A 12,927-nucleotide genomic window follows, 5' to 3' on the forward strand; every position below is an offset into this window, starting at 1 on the left:
GAGAATGTGTAGGCTATATAGAAATAATTACGCCCAAATGTAAAATCCTTCAACGAAATAATGAAGATTTCTATCAGCCCAATGGAGGTGTAGATTACATCTCACAATCCAGTGTTCCAACTTGTAAACAAGGCTTCATGGGATTTCTTGTAGCCTTTTCCTGCAGTAAAATGACCTAGTGGCCTCATGGGTGGAATGATATTCATAATTTTTATAATTTCATAGGTTAATACACATTCTTTCTTTTTTTACGCTGAAGATCCAGTGTTTTCAGCCTTCTGTGATGTATATTAAGTGTAACATTCCGATGCAAACTCAACATTTTATACATTTACAAAAAATTATAATTTGGTTTCCAAGTAGATTTGTTTAAGACTACCAAGAAACACTCTGTGTGATCCTGATTTATCCCACTGCAGTAAAAGGTTAATGCAACTCCGTGCAGCCAATGGCCAAGTTCGCTTTAGGTGTAATGCCAGGAGCTGCTTGTGGATCTGACAGCTCTAACGCAGTTCCACCTCCGACAACGTCAAAGCATCATCTATGCAGATGTCGGCTATGTGGATCTGACTGATTCGGGCTCTAATTTACCAATCTAAAAACTGACATAGGCTCATTGAGTGACTGGCAGTGAGTGACATATAACAAGAGGAAAACTGCTCATTTTCAAAATTGCACCTTGTGTATTCTACTATTCTAACTCTCAACAGTAAGTTGAGACCCCAACTGAGTTCCAAAACCCCCCAATATATATATCTTTTTATTTTTATTTCTTATTGTTTATTGTGTAGTTACGGCCCTGATCCTGGGGACTAATTGAAAGCATATGTGTGTATCGCATCTGGAGGGTCAATCAGGGAATCCCTCAACTCAGACTTCATGACCTGAGCGTGTGTGTGTGGGGGGGGGGGGGGGGGGTTGCGTGTGTGTGCATGTGTGGGAGCCCAGATTCAGATTGGTCTCTCCTCCAATCCCCTGCTTCCTCACCAATCCACCAAGCCAATCCCCTGCTTCCTCACTTAGCAATAAAGGAACGCGCTCCAAAAGTGCCAGGAATTACAGTAGTCTCTCTCTCTCTCTTTATCTCTCTCTCTATCTCCTTCTCTCTCTCGATCTCCTTCTCTCTCTCTCTATCTCCCCTCTCTCTCTCTCTTTATCTCTCTCTCTATCTCCTTCTCTCTCTTACTTGCAGACTCGTAAATTAACCTGGACCCTCATAGATCTGCAACGCTCTGATAAGTAAGAGATCCCCCTCCATGTGGTAAGTATTCATTTTCTCTGCATTGATTACACCGATCTGGTCCTTTCAGATCCCCACAAGCGCCTAGGGGGTGAGGGGAGAGGGGGACTGTACTGGTGTAACGCACGCACGCACGCACACACACACACACACACACACACACACACACACACACACACACACACACACACACACACACACACACACACACACACACACACAACAACAACAACAAGTGTACACCACTCACATAAGCACACCCCGATATACAGAGCAACAGAGAGTGTCTGAAATGTGAACATGAACACGTTTATGAGGGAGTGCTGGCTTTTTTTAACAGACACCATTGACAACTCTACCTCTCTCTTCCTCTTGCTCATCTTCTCTCTTTCTCTCTGAGGCTCAGAGGAAAACCAAGCTGGAGAAACCTTGGCCTGGGTTTCAGGGGTTTGGTGGAGCACCAATGGAAAGAGAGTAATTATGCACATCCAAACATGGCACAGCAGCTTGACAAAAACTGGCAAAGAAAAGACAGTGATAGATCTTAGTTATGTAATGCCTGAGAAATACCATTTTGCTTCTAATGTTGTTGCTGTTTCAGTAAGCTTCAATAAGTTTAATTAGTGGGAAGAGATAGGGAGTATAGGGTGGAGCCATGGGGCTGTGTTTCAGGGTGGAGCCATGGGGCTGTGTTTCAGGTGGAGCCACGGGGCTGTGTTTCAGGTGGAGCCATGGGGCTGTGTTTCAGGGTGGAGCCATGGGGCTGTGTTTCAGGGTGGAGCTATGGGGCTGTGTTTCAGGGTGGAGCCATGGGGCTGTGTTTCAGGGTGGAGCCATGGGGCTGTGTTTCAGGATGGAGCCATGGGGCTGTGTTTCAGGTGGAGCCATTGGGCTGTGTTTCAGGTGGAGCCATGTGGCTGTGTTTCAGGTGGAGCCATTGGGCTGTGTTTCAGGATGGAGCCATGGGGCTGTGTTTCAGGTGGAGCCATGTGGCTGTGTTTCAGGTGGAGCCATGGGGCTGTGTTTCAGGTGGAGCCATGGGGCTGTGTTTCAGGTGGAGCCATGGGGCTGTATTTCAGGTGGAGCCATGGGGCTGTGTTTCAGGTGGAGCCATGGGGCTGTGTTTCAGGGTGGAGCTATGGGGCTGTGTTTCAGGGTGGAGCCATGGAGCTGTGTTTCAGGGTGGAGCCATGGAGCTGTGTTTCAGGGTGGAGCTATGGGGCTGTGTTTCAGGTGGAGCCATGTGGCTGTGTTTCAGGTGGAGCCATTGGGCTGTGTTTCAGGATGGAGCCATGGGGCTGTGTTTCAGGTGGAGCCATGTGGCTGTGTTTCAGGTGGAGCCATGGGGCTGTGTTTCAGGTGGAGCCATGGGGCTGTGTTTCAGGTGGAGCCATGGGGCTGTGTTTCAGGTGGAGCCATGGGGCTGTGTTTCAGGTGGAGCCATGGGGCTGTGTTTCAGGGTGGAGCCATGGGGCTGTGTTTCAGGTTGGAGCCATGGGGCTGTGTTTCAGGTGGAGCCATGGGGCTGTGTTTCAGGGTGGAGCCATGGGGCTGTGTTTCAGGGTGGAGCCATGGGGCTGTGTTTCAGGTGGAGCCATGGGGCTGTGTTTCAGGTTGGAGCCATGGGGCTGTGTTTCAGGTGGAGCCATGGGGCTGTGTTTCAGGGTGGAGCCATGGGGCTGTGTTTCAGGGTGGAGCCACGGGGCTGTGTTTCAGGGTGGAGCCATGGGGCTGTGTTTCAGGGTGGAGCCATGGGGCTGTGTTTCAGGGTGGAGCCACGGGGCTGTGTTTCAGGTGGAGCCATGGGGCTGTGTTTCAGTGTGGAGCCATGGGGCTGTGTTTCAGGTGGAGCCACGGGGCTGTGTTTCAGGGTGGAGCCATGGGGCTGTGTTTCAGGGTGGAGCCATGGGGCTGTGTTTCAGGGTGGAGCCACGGGGCTGTGTTTCAGGTGGAGCCATGGGGCTGTGTTTCAGGGTGGAGCCATGGGGCTGTGTTTCAGGTGGAGCCATGGGGCTGTGTTTTAGGATGGAGCAATGGGGCTGTGTTGCAGGGTTGAGCGATTGGGCTCTGTTTTAGGGATCAGCCTCAACCCAGCCTGCTTCTCTGCCACCCACTTAGTGATGTCATATCTATGGCCTCTCCACAGCCACCGCCCCACAAACATGCTAGGACATGCACTACACACACACATGTACACACAGACAAACATGCGCGCACACACACAAAGACACAAACCGCAGCCACCGCCCACTGCATGACAATACGTACGTATGCTGGCTCTGTTGTAATCACAGTGTTGCAGTACAGTAAAAACACACATGGTTTCCACTTCAGGCACCAAACCACACACTCTCTCATGTATGGGGTGCTTTTTTACTTTCTTTTTCACTCATTTTTTCTTTAGGGTTGCCAAAGACTTTGTTCCAAACCCAGATGTTCGTGTTTTTCTACCCTACACAACCAGAGGAATCTAGCCCTGCTTGACCCAGATTTCGGCCCTGACTGATAATTCGACTGAATCTGATTCTTAACTTAGAGATTACATGTGTTTATTTACATTTTCAGGTTCATGGATGGAGACACACATTTTCTAAGATATTTAATTCATTTGAGGTATTTCAGTTCAATGTCACTCTTGGCTTAATGTTGTAACGATCGTCAAAAGGAGTAGACCAAGGTCCAGCGTGGTATGTGTTCATCTTGAATTTATTTGAACTCAGAACACTTCAACAAAAGAATAAACAATGACAAACGACCGTCACGTCTTGCAGGCTATAACGAGCAGTATAAAAATAAGATCCCACAACTACAGGTGGGGGGAAAGGCTGCCTAAGTATGATTCCTAATCAGAGACAACGATAGACAGCTGCCTCTGATTAGGAACCGTACTCGGCTCAACACAAAGAAATAGACACCATAGAATGCCCACCCCACACCCTGACCTAACCGCATAGAGAAATAAACCGTCTCTCTCAGGTCAAGGCATGACAAATGTCTCTTTTATGGTGTTGTCAGAGCAATGTAAATCAGCTTCAAGTCACAGAGATGTTGTTTTATTGTTAAAACCAGACACACACACACACTCACACACACATGCTCACACACAGTCATGCGGGTACAGAAATTCACAGGGCAATATTTCAAATGCCCCTTCAGTACAGTTTTGTTAAAGCCATGTTTCCATTTAGCAAGCAGGCTGCAGGTACCACCCTGGACAGGAGGAACAGCGTACTCTCTCTCTCTCTCTCTCTCTCTCGGTTCTAACCATAGCAGTGCTAATGTCTAATATGGAGCCATTATACCACTTAAGACACATTCCCCATCTGAAAGTCTGCCTCTGCTGCCTCTCTCATACTTAATACACACGAGCACGTTTGAAGATACAGTACTACAAGGCACGCATGCACATTTACTCAAACGTACACACAGGACACAAACACACTCACACACACACACACACACACACACACACACACACACACACACACACACACACACACACACACACACACACACACACACACACACACACACACACACACACACACACACACACACACACTACATTAGCTCTGTTTAAACAACTTCTTCCTGCTCAGGGTCTGTGCTGAAGCCTTGATGTTTCAGTGGAGCCATGCAGGCACACCCGGAACCTCTCAGCGTTTGGTTTGGGTTCCAGAGGGACTAAGACTCTGAGACCCCAGATTCCTGTCTGTAGTATGCACTCTGTTCCACACACCAGGCCCTGTGCCTAGTACCCACACTGTAGATGCATGCAGGTATGCGCAGATATACTCACACACATACACACACACTATTGTTAGAGGCTTTGAGACCTAGTCACCGCCTTTCAGGGACTGCTCAGTGGGACCTCACAGGACCACATGACATTTTTATCTATACAGGACTACAAGATATACTATTCAAGGTTCAGACCGGGTTTAGGGAAACAATAACACAACTCTGGTTTGATTGATTAATTCATTTGGACAATTTGTGAAGCTATTCCATGACTATGTTGAAACAAAAATAAATCTGTAGCTCCAGTAGATTGAGTGTGGTGAAGGACAAAACATAAAGCTGTAATCAACCGTATCCCATCTGGTGTTTAAACAAACATACACGTATGATGTCATATGTCCCATATTCCACTCCCCTTCTCTATCACTCCATATCCCTATGACACCACCTCCCCACCTCTATCCTACTCTGGTCCTGGGCTGAGTTACAATAACAGGGCCGCTGCCTGGTGTGGGAGGCAAGCTAGTCACCTCTAGGTGTGTGACATCACCTTCCTGAGATCCAAGACTCAACTGTCTGACAGGGAGTGACAACCTAGCTTTCCGCTCTAGAAGTCCACTGTTGTGTTGTAGTAAGCATGGTATTAAATTCTGGTGCAACAGGTAGGCATACAAGAAACATAGGGATCATGTCCTTTCCAATAATGGGAAAGAGGCAAAGAAGACAAGGAAAGGAAGCAATTTTACTGAGACCCACCCAGAGTGCTTGACGATGTAACATCTGTCTCAAGAAGGTAAACCTTGCTTTAGTCAGACTAAATTGCTCCCATATATACGTTCCGCAGCGCACCACGGCAGTGCATTTCAGTTCCTATGAGGACAGCAGTTGTAAAACGAAACATGGTTAAAGATGTGCCAATTAGAGCCCACAAAATGGCAACTTTGTCTGCTGGTCTCAGCCTATGCTTAAGCCTGGCTGTCCTGCTTCCTATTGAGGGGTTCAGTCAATGCTGCACTGCTGTGCCACACCACAAACAGCTCTCTCTCTCTCTCTCTCTCTCTCTCTCTCTCTCTCGCCGTATCTCCATCTCTCTGTCTCTGTCTTTCACTCTCTCTCTCTTCGTCTATCCATCTCCCCCATTTCTCTATCTCTCTTTCCTCCCCTCTCTCTCTCTGTCTCCCCCCACTCTCTTTCGCTCTATCTCTCTCTCCCTCTCTCTCTGTCTCCCCCCTCTCTCTCTGTCTCCCCTCTCTCACTCTCCTTCTTTCTTTCTCCTTCATTCTCTCTCCTTCTCTCTCTCTCTCTCTCTCTCTCTCTCTCTCTCTCTCTCTCTCTCTCTCTCTCTCTCTCTCTCTCTCTCTCTCCTTTACCCTCTCTCTGTACAAGGGGACACAGTGCCTTCGAAAAGTATTCAGACACCTTGACTTTTTCCACATTTTGTAATTCTAAAATGTATTAAATCATTTTTTTCTCTCATCAATCTACACACAATACCACAAAATGATGAAGTTTTCAATTTTTTGTGCAAATGTATAAAATATAAAACAGTACACATTTACATAAGTATTCAGAACATTGACTGAGTACTTTGTTGAAGAACCTTTGACAGCGATTACAGCCTCGAGTCTTCTTGGGTATGACGTTACAATCCTGGCACACTTGTAGTTGGGGAGTTTCTCCCATTCTTCTCTGCTGATCCTCTCTGTCAGGTTGGATGGGGAGCATTGCTGCACAGCTATTTTCAAGTCTCTCCAGAGATGTTGGATCGGGTTCAAGTCCGGGCTCTGGATGGACCACTCAAGGACATTCAGAGACTTGTCCCGTAGCCACTCCTGCCTTGTCTTGGCTGTGTGCTTAGGGTCATTTTCCTGTTGGAAGGTGAACCTTCACCCAAGTCTGAGGACCTGAGCGCTCTGGAGCAGGTTTTCATCAAGGATCTCTCTGTACTTTGCTCTGTTCAGCTTTTCCTCGATGCTGACTTGTCTCCCGGTCCCTGACGCTAAAAAACATCCCCACAGCATGATGCTGCCACCACCATGCTTCACCGTAGGGATGGTAACAGGTTTCCTCCAGACGTGACGCTTGGCATTCAGGCCAAAGAGTTCAAACTTGGTTTCATCAGACCAATCTTTTTTCTCAGGGTCTGAGAGTCCTTTAGGTGCCTTTTGGCAAACTCCAAGCGGACTGTCATGTACCTTTTACTGAGGAGTGCCTTCCATATGGCCACTCTACTATAAAGGCCTGATTGGTGGAGTGCTGCAGAGATGCTTGTCCTTCTGGAAGGTTCTCCCATCTCCACAGAGGAACTCTGAAGCTCTGTCAGAGTGACCATTGGGTTTGGTGGGGTGGCCATACTCTTGGAAATGCATTTCAGGTGAAGCTGGATGAGAGAATGTCAAGATTGTGCAAAGCTGTCATTAAGGCAAAGGGTGGCTATTTGAATATAAAATATATTTTCATTTGTATAACACTTTTTTGGTTACTACATGATTCCATATGTGTAGTTTAATAGTTTTGATGTCTACACTATTATGAATGGAGTAATGATCAATGGAAACAGGATGCACCTGAGCTCAATTTTGACCCTCACAACAAAGGGTCTCTGAATACTTATGAAAATAAGGTATTTCTGATGGTTATTTTTAATACATTTCTAAAAATGTATAAAAAACTTTTTTTGCTTTGTCATTATGGGGTATTGTAGATTAATGAAGAATTTCATTTTATTTGATCCATTATAGAATAAGGCTGTAATGTAACAAAATATGGAAAAAGTCAAGGGGTCAAAATACTTTCCGAATACACTGTAAGTGGATGATGCATGACTACTTGCCATGCCACTGTTTCTCTATGCAATCTCCATAGAGAAACAGTGGCAGTAGAATGGCCCCTACTGAAGAGCTCAGTAACTTTCAACATGGCACCGTCATAGGATACCACGTTTCCAACAAGTCAGTTCGTCATATTTCTGACCTGCTAGAAATGCTCCGGTCAGCTGTAAGTGCTGTTACTGTGAAGTGAAAACATCTAGGAGCAACAACGGCTCAGCAGTGAAGTGGTACGCCACACAAGCTCACAGAACGGGACCGCAGAGTGCTGAAGCGCGTAGAGCTTAAAAATTCTGTCCTCGGTTGCAGCACTTACTACGGAGTTCCAAACTGCCTCTGGAAGCAACATCAGCACAGGAACTCTCCATTGGGAACTTCATGAATTGGGTTTCCATAGCCGAGCAGCCGCACACTAGCCTAAGATCACCATGCGCAATGCCAAGCATCGGCTGGAGTGGTGTGAAGACCGCGGCCATTGGACTCTGGAGCAGCAATGTTCCAACATCTGGTGGAAAGCCTTCCCAGAAGAGTGGAGGCTGTTATAGCAGCAAAGGGGGGACCAACTCCATATTAATACGCATGATTTTGAAATGAGATGTTCGAAGAGCAGGTGTCCAGATACAGTCAGATACAGTCAGCTACAGTCAGATACAGTCAGATACAGTCAGCTACAGTCAGATACAGTCAGATACAGTCAGCTACAGTCAGATACAATCAGCTACAGTCAGCTACAATCAGATACAGTCAGCTACAGTCAGATACAGTCAGCTACAATCAGCTACAGTCAGATACAGTCAGCTACAGTCAGCTACAATCAGATACAGTCAGCTACAGTCAGATACAGTCAGCTACAATCAGCTACAGTCAGCTACAATCAGCTACAGTCAGATACAGTCAGCTACAGTCAGCTACAATCAGCTACAGTCAGATACAGTCAGCTACAGTCAGCTACAATCAGCTACAGTCAGATACAGTCAGCTACAGTCAACTACAATCAGCTACAGTCAACTACAGTCAGAAACAGTCAGATACAGTCAGATACAAATCTGCTACAGTCAGATACAGTCAGCTACAGTCAGATACAGTCAGAAACAGTCAGATACAGTCAGCTACAGTCAGATACAGTCAGAAACAGTGCCTTCAGAAGTATTCATACCCCTTGACTATTTCTACATTGTGTTGTGTTTAAAGCCTGAATTCAAAAAAATATTAAATTGTGATTTTCTGTTACTGGCCTCCACAAAATACTCTACAATGTCACAGTGGAATTACGGTTTTTCAAAATGTATATAAATGAATTAAAAATGAAAAGCTGTAATGTCTTGAGTCAGTAAGTATTCTACCCCTTTGTTATGGCAAGCCTAAATAAGTTCAGGAGTAAAAAGTTGCTTAACAAGTTGCATGGACTCTGTGTGCAATAATAGTGTTTAACATGGTTTTTGAATCACTACCTCATCTCTGTACCCCACACATACTATTATCTGTAAGGTCTGTCAGTCGAGCAGTGAATTTCAAACATAGATTCAACCACAAAGACCAGGGAGGTTTTCCAATGCCTCGCAAGGAAGGGCACCTACTGGTAGATGGGTAAAAAATTAAAACAAACAGACATTTAATATCCCTTTGAGCATGGTGAAGTTATAATTACACTTTCCCTACCCCAGAGTGTAATGTGGAATTTAGACAACAGGCATCCTTCCAGACTCAATTAACGGAGAGGAAGGAAAACGCTTAGGGAGAAAACTGATGATGGATCAACAAAATTGTAGTGACTCCATAACACTAACCTAATTGACACAATGAAAAGAAGGAAGCCTGCACAGATTAAAATAATCAAAAACATTCATCCTGTTTGCACCAAGGCACTAAAGTTATACTGCAAAGAATGTGGCAAAACAATTCACTTTTTGTCCTGAATACAAAGTGTTATGTTTGGGGCAAATCCAATACAACACATAACTGAGTACCACTCTACATATTTTCAATCATAGTGGTGGCTGCATCATGTTATGGGTATGTTTGTAATTGTTAAGGACTAGCATAACCCACGGGAAATATCCTAGAGGAAAACCTGGTTCAGTCTGCTTTCCACCAGACACTGGGAGTTGAATTCACCTTTCAGCAGGACAAGGCCACATCTACACTGGAGTTGCTTACCAAGAAAACACTGAATGTTTCTGAGTGGCCGATTGGCCGAGTTACAGTTTTGACTTAAATCTGCTTGAAAATGTATGGCAAGACCTGAAAATGGTTGTCTAGCAATGATGAATAACTAATTTGACAGAGCTTGAAGCATTTTGAAAAGAATAATGGGGAAATGTTGCACAATCCAGGTGTGGAAAGCTCTTAGACATTTACCCAGAAAGACTTCTAAAAAGTATTGACTCAGGGTATGAATACTTATGTGAATGAGATATGTACAGTGCGTATTTCATAATACATGTGGAACTATTAAAAAAACATGCTTTCACTTTATCATTATGGGCATTGTGTGTAAAAAAATCTAAGTAGTTGATTTGAATTCAGGCTGTCACACAACAAACTGTGGAATAAGTCAAGGGGCATGAATACTTTCTGAAGGCAATGTATGGATTTGGGCAGGGTAAACTGATCCTAGATCCGTACAAACAGCAAATGAAGCACAAGCAACTGCCTACAGTTGAGAATGTGCCGTGGGGCACTGAGCTAATGGGATCCTACAATATCCGGCTTTGCAGGCGACGAGGGAAATTCAGATTGTTGTCACTTTACAAAGGAACATATTTTCTGACGGTGAATTTGAACATACAGGTTGGTAATTTAATGTCACTGACAGTATATTAAATGTTGATAGTATGACTGCCTGTCTTAGGATAGTTTGTAGCTACAGTTGAAACAAATTCGACTGGTATGCTACAGTATGCCTTCTTTTCTAGGGAAAGCATTAGCCAAAGCAATTCTATGATGGCTACTAAATGTGGTGAGTATCATTTTGACTACTCATAATGTATTTGCTACCTTAGACTACACCACTCAGATAGGCTAAGTCCTCTTTTATTGAGTGTGTTTTGTGTGTCAACGGCAGGAGGACTTCACATGAGACAAGAGTGGCTGTGTTTACGTCTCAATGTGAGAACATGAAATACTGACATCTTGTGGTAAGTAGCTCATGGGCATTGCATTCCAATTTAAGTGCATTGATACAGTTCAGTTACAGTATGCTCTTGTGGAATTTAGGAGATTTAATACATTGCATAAAAACATAAAACATCTTAGCTAGTCACTCCTCTAGTTACCTTAATAAAGACAATTCTACAAAGTCCCCATTGAAAAGTTTCCTAACATACAGTGCCCTCAGAAAATATGAATACACCTTGACTTATTCCACATTGTGTTGTGTTACAGCCTGAATTCAAAATTATTTAAAAAAAAAAAAATTCACACATCAACACACAATACCCCATAATGACAAAATGAAAACATGTTCTTAGAACTTTTTGCAAATGTATTGAAAATGAAAACAGAAATATCCCATTCATAAGTATTCACATCCCTGAGTTCTACTTTGTAGAAACACCTTTGGCAGTGATTACAGCTGTGAATATTTCTGGGTAAGTCTCTAAGCGCTTCCCACACCTGGATTGTGTAATATTAGCCCATTATTATTTTCAAAATTCTTCAAGCTCTATCAAATTGGTTATTGATAATTGCTAGACAACCATTTTCAGGTCTTGCCATAGGTATTCAAGTAGATTTATGTCAAAACTGAAACTCGGCCACTCAGGAACATTCAGTGTCTTCTTGGTAAGCTACTCAAGTGTATCTTTGGCCTATTGTCCTGCTGAAAGGTGAATTCATCTCCCAGTGTCTGGTGGAAAGCAGGCTGAGCCAGGTTTTCCTGTAGGATTTTGCCTGTGCTTAGCTCCATTCCATTTACTTTTTATCCAGAAAAACTCACCAATCCTTAACGATTAATTAATAACTTCACCAGCTCAAAGGGATATTCAATTTCAGCTTTTTTACCCATCTACCAAAAGGTGCCCTTCTTTGCGAGGAATTGGAATACCTCCCTGGTGTTTGTGGTTGAATCTGTGTTTGAAATTCACTACTCAACTGAGTGACTTTACAGATAATTGTATGTGTGGGGTACAGAGATGAGGTAGTCAAAAATCATGTTAAATACTATTATTGCACAGAAAGTGAGTCCATTCAACTTATTATGTGACCTGTTAATCCCATTTTTACTCCTGAATGTATTTAGGCTTGCCATAACAAAGGGGTTGAATACTTACTGACTCAAGACATGTCAGCTTTTCATTTTTAATTTATTTGTAAAAATGTCTAAAAACATAATTCCATTTTTGACATTATGGGGTATTGTGTGTAGGCCAGTGACATAACATCCCAATTGTGAAGTGGGAAACTCAGTAGCGGTGCTTGGGTAAAATCCCTGGGGAAGCCAAGCCGCCCCCGACACCCAAAATAAGGCCATATTACAACCTATATGTTGTGATAATTGTGTTGTTTGTTAGTTCCTATGCCCTGCAACCATGATATATAGGCCTAAAGGCAGAGACAATAAGAAGACACAGAGGCAGAATAAATTCAACCATACCTTTGTTTCATCACAAAACCGGATAGCAACCTCTGTCCAGTGAAGTCCACAAAGCATTTTGCATGTACAGTAACAGACAGCTACATGACATACAGCATGGTCAAGCAAGTTAACATTTTCAGACCACGAAACAACTATTTATTTAATACCACAGAGAGTTACCGCAAGTCGCAAAGAAAACAGGAGCTGCCTCCAATATTCCAGCTGCCAAAGAAGAGTCCACCAGTTATTAAATCCAAGGGTTCACATACATTTTCCACGCTGCATTGTGAATGTTTTAATGTGTTCAATAAAGACATGACAATGTGTAATTGTTTGTGTGTTATTAGTTTAAGCAAACTGTGTTTGTCTATTGTTGTGACCTAGATGAAGATCAGATAACATTTTATGACCAATTTATGCAGAAATCCAGGTATTTCCAAAATGGTTCACATACTTTTTCTTGCCACTGTAGCTCTGCTTAGTCTAATACAGTGACAACTCAAAGATACAGAAAACAATTTAGTCCAATCAACATAAGCTAA

The 12,927-nt window shown here is 43.9% G+C and overlaps 1 long non-coding RNA gene across 1 annotated transcript; it reads left to right on the plus strand.

Annotated features, from left to right (window-relative positions):
* The first annotated feature begins 10,484 nt into the window (after positions 1–10,484).
* Positions 10,485–12,714, plus strand: LOC115199637 (uncharacterized). Its single transcript, XR_003879398.1, has 4 exons — positions 10,485–10,599; positions 10,725–10,768; positions 10,874–10,946; positions 12,558–12,714. It is a non-coding gene; the product is annotated as an uncharacterized LOC115199637 (long non-coding RNA).
* Positions 12,715–12,927: the final 213 nt, after the last annotated feature.

The sequence above is a fragment of the Salmo trutta genome, chromosome 9, assembly GCF_901001165.1.
Source record: "Salmo trutta chromosome 9, fSalTru1.1, whole genome shotgun sequence".
Lineage (NCBI taxonomy): Eukaryota > Metazoa > Chordata > Actinopteri > Salmoniformes > Salmonidae > Salmo > Salmo trutta.